At 49.0% G+C, this 16,894-nt stretch overlaps 1 protein-coding gene across 3 annotated transcripts in view; it reads right to left on the bottom strand.

Annotated features, from left to right (window-relative positions):
- Positions 1–16,894, bottom strand: part of RUNX1 (RUNX family transcription factor 1) — a 249,573-nt gene that overhangs the window by 12,055 nt on the left and 220,624 nt on the right. The window lies entirely within an intron of this gene.

Here is a 16,894-nt window from a genome sequence, read left to right on the forward strand (position 1 = left end):
TTATTCCTACACGTTATACATTGTCCACACCTCCTCCCTCTGGGGCTTTGCACTTCCAGTTAAAGTGTCCCTTGTCTATTATGCCTTTGAAGCTGTCACCGTGGAGAACAGAATCAAGTAAATGGAGAGCCAGGTCTGCCTTCTTACTCTTCTCCCGAGAGCCTCTACCCGGTTTCCCTCATACTGATCTACTTTCTTTTCTTTAAAATAACTGACTTCTTAATTTTGAATTTTGAAGAACCTGGGGAAATATTTTAACTTAGAATCTTTGAAATCTACTATTAAAGAAAGGTCTTCATTTTCTTCTGAATTTTAGAGAATTGAGGGGATGGCAAGGAATAAAGAGCCAGTCCATTCCAGACTCAGTGGAAAATAAGTGTTCAACTACTGTCAGAGATCCTGCATAATCTTACAGCTAACAGTGTTTCCAGCAACTGAAAGCAAATAGCAATAGCAGATTGTTTAACATTCCCATACTGCTACAAGTATTTTGCTCCAAGTGAAAATAAAATTATATACTCAGATATTTTCCGTAAGACATGCACATGTCCTGGATACACGTATTTACAAAGTGAATATATATAGTATTCAAATATGTTAATCATTTAAAAAGCAAACAGAAGAGGTTTTATAATTGTCATAAAGCCCTTTGGGTGTGAATTGCGGTACAGTAATTCATGCGTTGTTGTGTAGACAGCCCAGCACCCCTAACCCCATGTCTAAAACTACAGTAAGCATAAAGTATTATGCCATGATTCATGCTCTGTCATGTTTTACTGTAGTGAAAAAGTTGTGCTAGGCTTTTCTAAACTCATAATTAAACCATGCAAATGTTGCATGATGTTTCACAGCCTTTTAAAAATATGCTTTGGTAAAATGATCTTTATGATTAAAGTCCAGGTTCTATGATTTTTTTTTAAACACAGGGTTTCAAATTCAACATCTTCTTACTTCACACCACAACTCAGCCTTTCAGTGCTAGTTGGTGGACAGCACTAAAAACCCAGTGACCCCTGATCATTTTTCATATCTGTGACCACAGTGAACTGTGTTTGGCTTCATTGGCAGCAGTGGGCCAGAAGGTGGTGATGGCGAGCTTCTCATGTCGGAGTTTCGCGTGTTTTCTTCTATTACATGGATTATTCATTAAAACAAAAACAAAACGAAACAAAACACGAAGGGCCAATAATATGGTTTGCTGAGTTTACTATTGAGTTACCGTGCTTGCCACGATGGGGCCAACGTGAACATACGAAGGCAGGTATGGAAGTGACAGTGCTGTGGGCCACACGAGCCCTGGACTGAGAGGCAGGAGACGTGGCCTCTGGCCTGTATGTGTGATGACCCTGGGTTACTTGCTTACCCTTTCTTATTCTCATTTCTGAAAGGAGATGATCTCTGAGCCCCTTTCAGTGGTGACAGTGCAGGATCCTAATTCAAATAGGTCCCAAACAGTACTTCTCTGCTTAACTCGTTATGTTAAACAGAGTTAGGGAAGAATCAGGTGGGTGTTGGAGGTGAAGAATGGTGCTTGCAATAGTAAATACGTGTATTCTGGGAAGAGGAAGTAGGACAGGGATAAGATGGGGGTTATCAAGAAGAAAGTCATAGGCTGAGGAAGAGAACCACTGTCCGTCATTCTTCAGAGGAGGGCTGCTTGTTCTTGAAGGGAATGCCTCTGATAGGTCAATCCACCGAAAAGAACAAGTTTATTGAAACTTACTACGTGCCAGGCATGTGCTAATTTATGAGTAAGACCAATATGGTCCCTGTCCCATTGGAACTTAGTGAAGATCCCAGGACTGTATGATGCTTGGAAAGCCTTTTTCCTGTTGCATTAATCATCATGCTGAGTTACTTCATTCATTCAGTCTTAGGCTCATGAAGTTATTTACTTCCTCATTCATTCATGTTGCCAATGAACTTTTTGCTTTATTAGGGCCACTGTTTTGGGAACTCAGTAGTGAGTGGATTATAGTCCTTGCCTTCTGGAGTTGTGGCTAGTGGGGGCTGTATCCACGTGAACAGCTGGATTACCTCCCTAAACGGGACTTGGCAAACAGCCGTTCCCAAGTTAGAGATAAGAACCCTAGTGGTATTTATTACATGCTATGTTATAGCTCTGAGAGGAACAGACAAGGTAAAGCACCTAATTTAAGTGATAAACAGATTTCGGTTTGCGTTCTCCCTTCACCATAAACTAGCTGTATGACCTTGGGCAAGTCACTGATTTCCTCGGATACATAGTTTTCCTACTTCAAAGGGTAATAGGGATAAGTGAGATAAACTGTATATAAAGTGGGTGTCACCGTTTTCGGCCATATTAAATGCTCAGTAAGTCTGGCTAATTTTTATGATCATATTATTAAAAAGGAAAAGAAATCTGTGCCAAGGGACTTATCTGATATTTATAGGTAAGGCCACACACACCTGCTCCAGGATGAGACTCAGGTAACGCTGTTCTGTTCACTGAAAAAAGGCTGACGACACACAGAGTCTTCAGCACTGGAGAAGAACTGGACTCAGGAGATTAAGTGGTAAATGGGCAAGAAAACTGGAGAGTTGAGGTGAGGACGGAGAAGGTGAGGATCCAATCTCAACCAGCTCATGTTTCCGTTAAAAAAACTACTGGATTAGAAATTTTAAGTTTTAGTCTGTCTGCATCTTGTTTTTTTCCAGGGTACTTAATGTTTTGATGTAGCTGCTTTACTGAGGCTGTTTTATGATGGGTTATTTTTAGCTTTTTGATCCATCAAGTAGTGGATAAAACAGCCCCCTTCCTCTGAGATCCTGAGCCCCACTCCTTTCCATTTGAAATGAGGTCAAAGAAGGGGGGTAGTTAGGAATAAGGGGGGTTGAGGCTAGTGGTGAGCTCAGAGGTATCCATAGCATACATAAGAGTTAAGAGAGTAGAGTGCTTTTACCTTTGATGCAGCAATATCAAAATACCTTCAAAGTAAAAAACGACCCTATCAGATAATTCAAGTCAAAATGTTCTGCTGGTTCCAAGTTCAGCTCTGAAATGTCAAGAGCTTAGAAGTTATCACTCCCATCTTTACAACATGAAAAAAAACCTAAAACTGATAATCCACGATTTTTCTCAGATCTAGTAGAGAATTGAGGTCATAGGGCAAACTGCCACCCTGAAATCTTGAGAGAGGTGAATACAGAAAATTACGCTGAGGTGTGCTTGCTGGGAGCAGAAGCCACTGGAGCCATGAACTGGTAGGAACATTTAAATGGTAATTTTGACAAATTGTTGGAGGCTGAGTATAGACTAGTGTGAGAGTAAGAAACTCCTGAGGGCTGCATTCTTGTCTGTGTGTATGGGGCAGGGGTGGGGACACTTTCATGGGTTTTTCATTTAGGGACTTCTCCAGCTCTTCATGGGATCCTGTATAATAGCAGCGGGTTACAGCTGAAGGAGCTGCAAGACAGACTATTTAAGGAAGGGTTCTTAGGGAAGCCCAAAGACAGAAACAAAAACAAGGACATTAGTGGAATTTAAAGCCTCTGGCACCTTCAGCTACAGCAAACATTAAACACAGCCCAACTCCTAGTTAGATGAACATAAAATCTCACACCAAAGGCCTATTTACTTCAGTTCCTGTTACCTGATACATCATATCCAGCTTCCAAATCAGAAACAAGGCACGACAGAAGGCAAGAAAAAAATCTGAAGAGAGAAAACAAGCGTCAGGACCAGACTCAGATGTGACGTAAATTTTGGAGTTATCAGGGAATTTAACTGATCAATATGTTAAGGGCTCTAGCGTGCCACAACTACTGAAGCCTGCATGCCTAGAGTCCGTGCTCCGCACAAGAGAAGCCACCATAATGAAAAGCCCGTGCACCGCAACAAAAGAGTAGCCCCTGCTCTCTGCAACTAGAGAAAGCCTGTGCAAGGCAACAAAGACCCAACTCAGCCAACGACAACAACAAAAAAATGTTAAGGGCTCTAATGGAAAAAGAAAACAACATGGAAGAACAGATGGGTAATGTAAGCAGGGAGAGAGAGACTCTTAAGACTCAGAAGGAAATTCTGGAAATGAAAAACACTCTAACAGATACGAGAAATACCTTTGATGGGCTCATCAACAGACTGGACATGAGTGAGGAAAGAATCAATGAAATATGAAAGAATTTCAGTGAAATTGAAAATATGTCAATAGAAACTTCCCAAACTATAAAGAGAAAAAAGAAAGAAAAACAGAAACAAAAAGTCAGAACATCCATGAACTTTGGGAAAATTTCATAAGTGTAATATATGTGTAGTAGAAATATCAGAAGGAAAAGGAGAAAACAGAGTGGAAGAAATATTTGAAGTATTAATAGCTGAGAACTTGACAAAATTAATGACAGACACGAAACCACAGAGCCAAGAAACTCAGGGACCACCAAGCAAAATAAATATCAAATAATCTACATCTAGGCATATCATATTGAAACTGCAGAAAACCTAAAGACAGAGAAAATCTTGAAAGAAACCAGAAAGGAAAGGTGTGAGGCAGATACCTTGCCCAGACAGGAACAATGATAAGAATTACTTCAGACTTCTCTTCGGAAACCATGCAAGCAGAAGTAGAGTGTAGTAAATAAAGTGTTGAAAGGAAAAAGCTACCAACCTAGAATTCTATATTCAGCAAAATTCTTCTTCAAAGGTGAAGGAGAAATAAAGCCATTCTCTGACAAACAAAAACTGAGCTAATTTATCCAGCAGACCTGTCCTGCAAGAAATGTTAAAAAAAAGTTCTTCAGGGAAAAGGCAAATAATATACATCAGAAACTTGGATCTACATAAAGAAAGGAAGAACATAATAGAAAGAATAAATGAAGGTAAAGTCTTATTTTTCCTATTCTTAATTGATCCAAAAGATAACTGTTTAAAGTCATAATGGTAACGTATTGGGTGGTTGTAAGCGATGGATAAGTGAAGTGAATGACAGTACTGACAGAAATGGGAAGGAAGAACTGGTCTCGTGTTATCTGACGGTGACTTACATTCATTACACAGTATTTTGCAAACTCTAGGACAACCACTAAAAGCATTTTTTAAAGTATAACTGATACACCAAGAGCAGAGATAAAATGGAATGGAATCAAATAAAATGCTCAGTTAAACCAGAGAAGGCAGAAAAAGAGGAGAAAAGAAGAATAGGTGCGACGAATATAAAACAGTTAAAAACAAGGTAGATGTTAATACAGCTATATCAGTAATCGTTTTAAATATGAACGGTCTAATACATGTACCAACTGAAAGACAGAGATTGTCAGAGTGAATTAAAAACAAAACTATGTGTTGTCTACAAGGAACCTACTTTAAAGTGTCAGGTTGAAAGTAAAGGGGTAGAGAAAGACTGGGCTAACAGTAATCAAGAGAAAGCCAGAGCAGCTACATTAATTTTATACAAAACTGACTTCAGAAGAAGGAAAAATTTTAGGGAAAAAGAGAGGAATTACATGAAAAAGACTATATATGTAATATATATATAGTCTTTATATAACTGAATCACTTTTCTGTACAGCAGAAATTAACACTGTAAATCAACTATACTTCAATAAAATACATTAAAAAAAAGAGCGGACTTACATGATGAAAAATGTTATGTCTAAGAAAACATAACGATCCTTAACATGTATGCACCTGACAGAGTGTCAAAAGACATGAGGCACAAACTGATAAGACGACAGGGAGAAAGAAAAATACACAGTTATAGCTGAAGTCTTCACAGGCCTCTTTCAGTAATTGATACATCAAGCAGGCAGAAAATTAGGGCACAGTTCATCTGAACAGTGCTACCAACCAGCTTGACCCAATGAACATCTTTGGAAAATTCCATCCAACAACAGCAGAGTACACGTTCTTTTCAAGCTCACAGGGAGCATCCACCAAGATAGACCATAAAACACACCTTAAAATTAAAAGAACAGAAATCATACGAAGTATACTCTCAGGCCACATGGATTTAAACTAAAAAGCCAATGACAGAAAGACAGCTGGAACATCCCTGAATATTCGGAGCTTCAACAACACACTTCTGAATAACCCACGGGTCAAATAAGAAGTCTCAAGAGAAATTAAAATGTCTTTTGAACTGAATGAAAATCCAACACCACAATTTGTGGGATGCAGTGGAAAGCAGTGCTTAGAGGGAAATTTATAGCATCTTAATGCATATATTAGAAAAGAGGGATGATTCAGAATCGATGAGTTTCCACCTTAGGAACAGAGAAAAAACGAGCAAAATAAACCTAACGCAAGCAGAAGGAAAGAAATAATAAAAATTAGAGTAGAAATCAAAGAAATCGAATACAAGAAAGCAACAGAAAGTGAACAAAACTCTTTGAAAAGTTTAAAATGTCCTACTTTGTCCTCATGTTCCCGCAGGGCCATAGAAGAGGATGGCCAGAGACGCCTGCTGGTTCTCTGAGCACCTACGTCTGTGGGCTTTTTAACACCCACCCTCAAAACCTGGGTGCCCTAAGGCACACAGGCACACACATGCTGGGTGACCCCCTCAGCCTGGGTCCAGAAGGTTGATGGCTTCTGTTGTTGGTTAGAGTTAGAGGGCCCTTTCCTTTGGCTATTTAGCTGATATCTTTAAAGACCTGATTTTTCAGACACCTTTCAGAGCCACTTAAAAACAAAGACCAGACAAGTTACATATGCGTCAGGGCCCCAGTGTCTGTTTTTAAGAGCCAAACCTAAGTGGTGAACATATAAACCCTCCAGGCGGCTCTGGTTTTTTCCCTAGAGGGTTTTTTTTTCCCCCTTTCAGCTTGGAAGGTGGCAGGGCAGTTCCCAGGGTGCCCTCCAAGTTCACCTCAGTCGTGGGCAGCTGGTGTAATGCCCTCTTGGATGCCTGAGAACACACAACAGGATGTGACTCAGGACTCAGATGTGAGTCAGTTTCCAGGGCGATGTGTCAGGGCGAGCCCCGGTGGTGGTTTGCATCTCCCTGTCTGGGACCCCTGGAAGAAGGATCCAGGCTCCCCTGTGAACAAAAAGGGTGCCCCCCGATGCTCCGCTGCTACCTTCAGAACCATGTGATACCAGCTTTCACGGCCCCATGGCCTGTATCCTTCTCTGCTACGGAAGAGGCATTTCCCTGAAAGTCCCACCATCTGTCTGAAGCGCTGTTTCCTCCGGCCTGTGCAGTACAAGTGTAGCACAGAACAACAAGCAAGAACAGTGGTGCACCCAGGCAGAGACACTAACGAGCCTGGTGTTGCTATCAGTGAAACACCCTGCTAACGTGAGTCAGTTCCCACCGGCTCTGGATCCTGGAAAAAGAAGTTGTGAAAGAGCTCCGGTATCTGCCAACCGTTTGTCTCTGCTGGCCGAAGACATCTTGGTTAGTCATGTACAGCTAGGATGCGTTCATTGTTCCGGCAATTACTCTGAAGGGAAGCATCCAGGACCAAGCCGGGGCAGAGGCCTGCCTGGGGATGCTGCGTTTTAAAGGCCGTTGGGGTCTTGAGGGATCCCGTCCTCATAGCCGACCGGTGGGCCCGGGGGGTGACAGGCTACCTGCGGGAGGGCAGAAGGGAGCTGCGTGGCCATGTCCCTACCCCTCACTGCCTTGGGGACCCATCCTCTTTACCCGACCAGGAGAGGCTCCCTGGCTTTGTGGTCGGGGCACTGGGAGTCCAGAATGCTGGTTCCTAACACGAGAGCCACCGCCAGCTCCAGCGGCTTACCACAGCCCTTCCCCTCTCAGACCTTTGTTTCTTCATCTCTAAAAATGGGGGTAACCAGACTCACCTGCCTCGCAGGTGTGAGAGTTAATTACTGTTTGTGGAGCAGCTTTGAGAGCCGCAGATGAAAGGCGCTCTGTAAATGCAAAGAGCTATTCCTCGTTAGACGTGCCAGACAGTTCCCAGGGGAAGCAGCCCAATCCAGCCATGGGGCCTCTCGCCTCAGCCAGATCAGTCTGAGCTGCGTCTGGAAAAAGGCTCTGGACTCAGGCACGGTTGTCTCCGAGGCAGGGTTTGGGGACAAGTCACTGGCTTCTAGAAAAGATGGGGGTCTGGATAACACCTCTGATTCTCTGCCAGCACTGACTCCCTAAGTCTGGGGGAGAGTGGCCTTCAGGTCACACGGGGTGCAGGGATCTTGGTTCCAAGAGAAAGGAAGGCACCTTCTGGTCTCTGCTCTGTCCTCCCTCGCAGACAAGTTATTTCCCTGGCCTTTGTCAGACAAACATCCGTTGCAAACATCTTCCCGTAAAGATTTTCTGCACCCTCACTTTCTGAACCTCTGTCCCCCCGCCCCCATACACACTTTCCAGGCCTGAACCGATTCTACAGATGGGCTGGGTAGATTCCTGTAAGGCCAGGCCATCACGGGCACGTTCAAATTATTCCACGACTGCCCTGCTAATTTCTGTCCATTCCTCCGTGTCTGTCTCCTCCAACAAAAAATCTCAAAACATGGAGGCGGGTAAAAATGGCTCTCTGCTCCCAACCGCTCATTCTTCAGCACCCTCGCCCCCTTTGCTAGTTCCCGAAAGGGATGAGCCAGAGAGACCTGTCGAGGGCTGGGAAATCTCAGGCAGCTTCTAGCTTGGGACTGAGGCCCCGGTGCAGAAATGAGGATCCTCACTCATAGGAACCAAATTACTGACGCCTCAAAGTGGGACGCTACCAGCGGGAGAGGCACGGCACCCCTAGGACTGCCCATAGCTAAAGAAACTTAATTTGATGAAGGAACATCCCACCGAGCGCAGCACATGCTCTAAAGAGGACGGTGCAGGCTTGAGAGCCTTGTTCTGTGGCCCAGGGCGTGAGACTGTCAGAGCCAAGCTACAGTCCCTACTGAGCACGAAGGCCATGTGCCGATGGGGTGGGAGGGGAGCCTGTGGGACTCCCCGGGGGGGGTGGGTGGGGGAGCAGCCATCTCTCCGACTAAGTAGATACAGTATCAGCCGTCCCTTGGGCAGATCCTATCAAGTAACGTGGCTGAAGCTTTGCCAGGGTCCTTGAAATGCCTCAGGGTGGCAGCAGGCAAGAAAAAAAGAGTGATGTTATCACTGGGACCTCAGGGGCCATAAGATGAGTGCCCCTGCCCCGCCTCTGCCCTGTGAGTTGTCGGTATTGGAGGATGCTCTTAAGGCCGCCGCACAAGGACGTCTGACGCACAGCAGGTGCCGGTGAGGCCATCCTGCAGCCTGGCTGCCTCTGAGCGCCACCCACCCCCTCCGGCTCTGTGCTAAACTTTTTACTTCAGCACTTCTGCGGGTTTGTAAAAAGTTAGGACCTTTTGACAAATTCTGTTATATTATTATTATGAGATTTGTTTATTTGTTGTAAAGTCATGATGCAAATCCATTCCACCATACTTTTCGAGCTCCAGGCTGTAGCCTACACACAAATTTTAGAGTGGCTCGAAGCCCAGCCAAGCAGCCTCTGTGTCTTGTGCTCTCATGTGACATGTGCCCCAGCGCACCCGTACTGCATTTTACACCAGATACTCTGATTTTAAGCAGCAAACTCGGAAACATGGCGTTCTAATAAAACCAGAACAACAACTCTCATGAATGGGGAAAAAGGGAGTGCAATAAATACCGTCTAGAGAATGCTGAGAGAGAACACAAAAGACACTGAACTCTCCTTTGGTTTGTGTTGGCTCCAAACATTTCCGAGTTTTGGGAACCTCGTCCCCGAGCTGCCCTGCAGGGAGAAAGGGCCTGGACAAGGGCACGAAGGCAGGGTTTGGGAGTCTGAGAGATGAGGACTGAGCCCCCGCTCGCCCCTCACTCACCCTGTGCGGAGACTCCGTTTCCCCACCTGTGAGGGGCTTGGGGGGATGAAACGGCATCCGGACTCCAGCGTCGTTAATGCACCATCTGGCTTCTAGTAAGGCTCCTCTCCCCTGTCCCCTCAGAGAAAGGGCCCGTGTCCCGAGAGGGCCTGCTCCGTGCCCCTTAGGCCCGAGTGCCCCATACGAGGGAGGAGGGCGGGCACAGCCCACGAAGCCGCCAGGACGAGGCCCGCCTCGGCCTCGGCCGGAGGTGCAAAACGCCCTCAGCCCCTCACCTGGGGAGACATGGTTTCACCATCGACGCGAGCATCATTCCCGCGGCACCTGCACAGACTGCCAAACCGAATACAAGGCCTTTTCCGCCCGCCGAGCACCAGCCTCGCTCAGCGGGAGCACCCTGCCACCCTGCCCTGCGGCAGGCGCCCGCCAGCTGCTGCAGGGAAACCGGAGAGCCGAGCCTTGGAAATCGAGGATGCGCGGTTCTTCACCTTCGGGGCTGGGATTCAGGTTGAATGGCAACCGCTCGCTCTCTAATAAGAGCTTCCACCCAACACTCCCAGCCTGAAGAACGTTCTGCCAAGGGAAGTGCAGTGACGCCCAAGCTGGGGCGCCACCCCCTAACACGTGCGCGCCAGCCAAGGCAGCGGCTACCTCTGGTTGTCCCGTCCTCCCCGCCTGTCACCACCGGCCTGTCCCAGCTTTCCCTTCCCCACCCACACGCTCCTGATTTTCCTTTCCCACACATCAGGCCCGGGCTCCCGGGATTCCCAGCAGCAGGACCAGGAGGCCAGACCCCGCGGGGGCATCACCCGCCCGCATCCCTCTAGCACCCTTTCTCGGGGGGGGCACGAACACACTGCGCCTGCCTCGAGGGGGCAGCCAGCACTGCCTGGTTCCTGGCCGTCCCTTCACCTCCAACACTGCACGTCCACGACGCTCTGGGAAGGTCTCTGGATGTACAGAGCAATGGATTTCTCCCTCTTAAAGGGCGCTGCCATCCCAGCTGGCCCCGACCCTTTTCTCCTCCCACCCCGCTGTGCCTGAAGTAATGACACATTGAGACAGCCTGTTCTCTCCACGTAAGTAGGGCCCTCACCCCCGACGCTGGAGACAGAAGACGCTGCGATTCGCGGACTCCCATCTTTTCGGTTGGGAGATGGCGGGACTGGCAGTCCTGAGCCCAGTGTCCTGCTTCACTCCTAGAACGTGACAGCCTACAGCGCCGCCAGCTCTGGTTCACTTTTTGTAAACATCTTTTTGGAGTAGTTTACGTCTTAAACGCAAGGCTTCTCCACACATAAAGAGACCCCAAGGAATGGCTCCGTTACGCTTCTCTGTTTTTTGAAAATCGGTAACCACTTGGATATTTGCCGTCGGAGCAGCTGGGAGGAAGAGGCCGAGCTGCCTGGCCGCTCGGTGGCGGGTTCCTCTGCCAGGATCACTGGGTGTCTCTGGCTTGTGAGCTGGGGGTGGGGGTGGGGATCGCGATCGGCTTCCTCTGTACCTCCTGCCCCTCCTGCGGTCTGCCCCCCACCACCTCCCTGCGAGATCCGCACAAGAGGAATCGGCTCACCTAAGTCTGCAGCCGTTTCGCACACCCCGAAGAACTGACCTTGACGTGAACTAATTGGGACGGCGACAGATTAACAGCACAGGTTGCTGAGGTGGAGTTTTGCGGCATCAAGGAGGCCTTTGAAGATAAGAGCCGCGTGTACTTTCATAAGCTCATCCCTGGTGCTCTGAACAAAGAACGCAAACTAATAAAGTCAGATGCGTCTGTGGGCAATCTACACTCACAGGGGAACATCGCCCCAAACTCTGATTCAGAAAGGCAAATGGAAATCTGCCGGAATTCTTTTAAACTCCAACACAGACCTCGATTTAAAAACTGACACACACACACACACAACTCTTGGTAATAAGCAGACCTCTGATCATCTGAAGATCCACAGCTTCATGTACTGACTCAGAGAAAGTAAATGGCATTTCAAATACAACCTTCATCCTTTAATAGATGAGGTCACTCTGAGAAAGATGATACTGTGAGCCCAGCAGTGGGAAACCTCCCTCCAGAGAACTGCTTTGATTTACAAGGTCAAGGAAGGCTTTCTCAGAGAAGCAGTAGGTTTTTAGTCACTTGGACTAAAATGGAGACTTTTTAAAAATTAAAAGCTGAGTTTGAGAGAGCAGACAATTAGAAACTCCTGCTCAGCAATAGGGACGACCCCGGAGAACAGGGATCCTGGCGGCCTGCAGAAGCCAAGAGTCAGCACTGATTTGCTGATGAGGATAGAGGCCCAAGGGGCTGCCGTTTGTGGCCGACACTGACATCCTGTGTGGACCGACTGAACCCTTGTGAATTTCCCAGATGGGTCTCAACAAGGGCGGTTTCTCCTTCAGGGGACGCCGGACAACATCTGGAGATGTTTTTGCTTGTTGCCACTGGGGTAAGGGGATGCTTGTTGGCATCTCGTGGGTGGAGGCCAGGGGTGGGGTGCTATTAAACATCACCCAGTGCACAGGATGGCCCCCCAACAGCAGGGGATGATCCGGCCACAAATGCCAGTGGTGCCTTAGGGAAACCCAGCCCAGGCTAGGCATGTACAACCCCAGTGTCAAACCGTGATGACAAAGCCGGACGCTGTGACTACCAAAGGTGCCCCCAGACTCAGAGAAATTTAATGCAGCACGTGGCCTGGGCCGAGTACAAGTGAAACTGAGGAGTGTTAAGAGATAAGGAGTGTGGCGGGCACCTTCTGGAGCCCTTCCGGGAACCAGGGGTGGCCATCCGTCTGCCGTGATGCTGCGGCCAGGGCTCTGTCCCCGAGGCAGGGTTTGGGACGGCCGCTTTCTCACAGTCTCACAGCCTGGCACCCAGTCTCAGAGCTGGCATGCCGAGCCCCGTGTGAGCCGCGGGTGTAAACGACTGACAAGATCGCTCCTGAGCTGAACGTCATCTTTGCCACCTGGGAAGGGACAGGCTAGCGCTTGCCTCTCCTGAGCTCCCTGGGCATGAGTCATGTGTAACCAGGTGATGATGCAACTCACTGTCAACATTTCTAAGGTTTCATTCCAACATCTCATGGAATGATAGAGCAGAAAGCAACCTCGGAGGCTTTTCGAGCCAGCCCCACGTTGGAGCAAGCTGAAGTGTGGCGAGGTGAGATGACTCCTTCTTGTTCCCCACGGCAGGTTAGTGACAGGGCAGGGACAGACCTTCTGGTTGCTTGTAGAGTGCGGCTTTTACTATATGATGATCGAAGCCATTTCCCCCTCGAACCTAGTTACCGTATACTGACAAAACGAAGAAACTGGTCTAAATTTCAAAAAAAGAAAAAAAAACACGCGCGCGCACACAGGTGCGATCTCCAAGTACAGTGCCGTTTGGAGGCTGGGGAGGGGTACCTTTTCCTGCCAGCAGACCTGGGATTCTGAGCTTCGTGGTGCTGGCGGGAAGCCCTGACCCCATTTACGTCTCCTTTCCATCCTGAAACTGAGCCCAAACAACCCCAAATCTCAAATAAAAGTTGATATCTGTTGCTGTGAATTCATGAATAATGCAACTCAAAATTAGGGAGGGAGGGGGGGACCATTCCCGTGCCCCACACCCCCCGGCTGTGTTTTCGGGTGGGGGGTCCCAAGAGGTGGGAGGCAGGGTCACACTGCCACCCTGGTTCGGCCTTTTCTTCTGATAGCCTTCAACTGCCAAGTGGCTGCAACCAACATGCTGATTTTAAACCCTTTTATGGAAAGTGCCATACCCTCTTCTGCTCACATCACTTAAAATAATGAGTTAGGCGCAGTTGTATTAGTCTGTCTTTCAAGTGGATTAAATTCACGGGCTCATTCTCCTGCAGTCTCGCAAGCTTTGGCCTGGCTGTCTGAACGTCCAGATTAGACAGACGAGCACATGCCAGACGGCAATGAAACGCAATTACCTAGGCAAACTTTTGAAGGATTTGAGCCCTGGGGCACAGGCTGTTTACGACAGACTAAAAGCACCGTTTGTACTGAGCAAGACCAGTTGCCTCCGTCTCTTCGAGTTCTCGGTCCTGCCTCTGCCACTGGACTCCAGGCAGGATTTCTAGGGGCCTGATAACATCAGGCTTCTGTCCACACCTCAGCACCTCGGGGTCTTTACCGTGTTTTTCAACAAGAAAATGCAAGTACCAACAAAAGCCTATTATAACATCTCCCTTTGTGTTCCCTGCCTCTCCCCCGTTGGTTTATTTTTTGGTATACCAAAAAATATACCACCCCGAAAAAAGGCAGCGAGAAATCGTCCTATAGGTAGTTGCTGGGCTCCGTAGCGTCTTTGGAAACGAACAACCTTTCCAATAAACAAGAACTTCCTGCCATCCTTGAAAAAAAGAGCAAACCAGCCTCAACAACACGTCCAAAGTACTTTCCCCTCTATTGGAACTGAGGGACCAAGGGAGAGGAGACAAAAGTGGAAGGAAGATTGATAAGGAGGGTAGCAAATGGCTTTCCTGCTGCTGGCCCACATTCCAGCACTTTTTTCAGATGGAGACCAGCGGGGCCAACACAGATGGGTTGGCGTGGCCCTTTGTCCACCAGCTGAAAACTATTATGTGACCACGAGAAGGGGTCTGGGGGAAGGGGGTTAACTGGACTTCTGTAGTCCTGTTAGGCACAGAGTGAAGCCATCAAGGTGGTGGCAGGGAGAGGTTTCAGTGTTTGGGGACCCGAGGCCCTGAGGCCGGTCAGTGGGTCAGTTTGGGCAAGAGGCTGTGAGCACGGGTGGGAAGATAAGACGGGCTAGCAAGATAAAGAGTGAACTTGGAAGGATGGATTTGAAAAGTGCTGGAACCCGGAGGAACCTAGGGACGCTTCTGGGGCAAGGAGGTGACACAGGGACACCTGAACACGGCGGGGGAGAGGGCAGAACACAGGCACCGGGGAGATGGCAGGGAGGTGGGGGCATGGCCTTAGGAGGAAGCAGTGGACAAACAGCCTAGTCCAACTTTGGGGTTCAAATCTGTAATTAAACACGTGAACCTAGGTTCAGGCATTTGAATGACAGGCCCGGGTGAGCTGTGTCAGGAGCTGAATGATGACAAGGAAGGCAGGAGAGAGTTTGGCTTGGATGGGGCAGGGACAGCAAAAGGGAAAGGGTGGCTCTCTAGTTAACGGAAGCCGTAGAAAGTAACGAACGGGGGCAGAAGATTAAGAAGCGTAGAGACTTCCCAATTTCCTCTTTGTCGCAAAAGTGGAGAGAAAGGCCCCAGGGAGGGGTAGGTGTGCTATCACCCCGGTAGGACCAGCTGGGCTCCCTCCCCCAGGCTCCCAGCCGGGCTCTGGGAAGCGGAGAAAGGGCAAATCACGAAAGCAAGAAGCGAAAGTAGCGAGGCTTGGTGCCTGCAAATCCTGAAAATCCTGAAAGCAGGGAACATGCTTCCTCAATGACTCCCCCTGAGCCCTTTCCCTGGAGATCCAGGCCAGGGTCGTGGGGTCTGGAGACGTGGGAGAGAGCGTTCCTGCCTGCCTGGAACTTCTAGGAGCACTTGTCATCCTCGGAAAACTGTGATTGCAGACGGGGAGGAGAGGGGCAGGTCGGTGGGGTGCTGTGTTGACCGTCTGAGAGGCATCCCTCTGGTGGGTTTCGAGGATTGCGCAGCACAGAGGGCAACCTTAGGTGCTCGCTCCTGGGAGCCCATGACGGTTGGAGAAGCAGCAAACCTTCACCCTGCCGATGCAGGGGACACGGGTTCGTGCCCCGGTCCGGGAAGATCCCACATGCCGCGGAGCGGCTGGGCCCGTGAGCCATGGCCGCTGAACCTGCGCGTCCGGAGCCTGTGCTCCGCAACGGGAGAGGCCACAGCAGTGAAAGGCCCGCGTACCGCAAAAAAAAAAAAAAAAAAGTGAGAGGACCCGATAGACGGGTCCAGGAGTAGAGAAGGGGGGTCCGTTTGGTCCTTGGTGGGGACGAAGATGTCCTGAAGGAGATGGGGCAGGATTGGGGAGGTGGAGGGTATTAGGGGTAGGGGCTTTCTGGGTGGGCCACTGGCATGGACCAAAGCAGGTGGGCAGGGCTGGCCACAGGTGCTCAGAGCCCAGAAAAAAAGGCAGGTAAAAAGACAGCTGCTCACAGTGTCGGGGCCCCAGCTTCCCTTCGGCTCGTCTGCTTGCCTTTCGGTCATTTCGGAGCACAGCGGGCTCAGGGAGGAACATCTCATGACCCAGAGAAGGCAGGGCCTCGGCTGGAGGGGAAGCTAGGAAATCAGTGGCGAAGGTGCTCTTTTATTTCTGCACCAGGCCCCCTGTGGCCATCAGACGTGGCAACATCTGCTTCCTCCACCACGTTCCTCCACAGGTGACATGCTTAGACAGGATGGGTTTTAGGAGGAGCCTGAGGGGAGGCTGGCCGTGCGATCCCGGCCTCCCTGAAGGCCAAGGTCTCAGCAGTGACGCCACCTCCCACTGCACGGGATCCAAACATCCCCAGATTCTCTGTCACTCAGTGCTGTTTCCATGCCTCACTCTGCTGCCCCTGAAAAGTTGTCCTTTGGTACCTCTGGGGACATCGGCTGATACATATATAGATACCAGTTAAAAGGGATTTATGCTAAGAAAATGGCCGGGGCACACACTTCCCCTCGGCTAAGTCCTAGGTCTCAGATCTCCCCTGCTGTGTCTCCGAGGCTGAGGTAACGAGACAGCAGCGGGCCTTAGTGCTGACACAGTAGTTTGCAGGCTAGGAGGATGGGGCTGCCTGTTTCTTGTTGGCGAACAAGCCGAACAGAGGGACCACTGGTGCCCAAATGCCTCCCAGCTCAGGTAAGAGCCTTGCTTACTGAGAGGTGTTGGCCACCGCAGCCCCCTAGACACGACAGCTCCACAGGAGAGGAATCACGAGGTGCTCCTGCATGGGCTCCCCACTGGGAGGGCTTGCAGGAAGGGGTGGATTATATAACTCTGGGAAACTCCTTTCTGGGCCGTTCTCCTATGGACCTCCACATCATGCATTCCTATGAAAAGCAAGTCATTTCAGGTTGGCTTTGACCAACTGATGAGCACTCAGAGCCGCTGGCCTTGAGGGGTGCCAACCTGGACCCAGAAGAGGTCCTGCCCAGTCAGGGTCTCGGGAGAACTGGATTTGCAAAGGGTCCG

Source organism: Phocoena sinus, chromosome 4 (assembly GCF_008692025.1).
Source record: "Phocoena sinus isolate mPhoSin1 chromosome 4, mPhoSin1.pri, whole genome shotgun sequence".
In the NCBI taxonomy this organism is placed as follows: Eukaryota; Metazoa; Chordata; class Mammalia; order Artiodactyla; family Phocoenidae; genus Phocoena; species Phocoena sinus.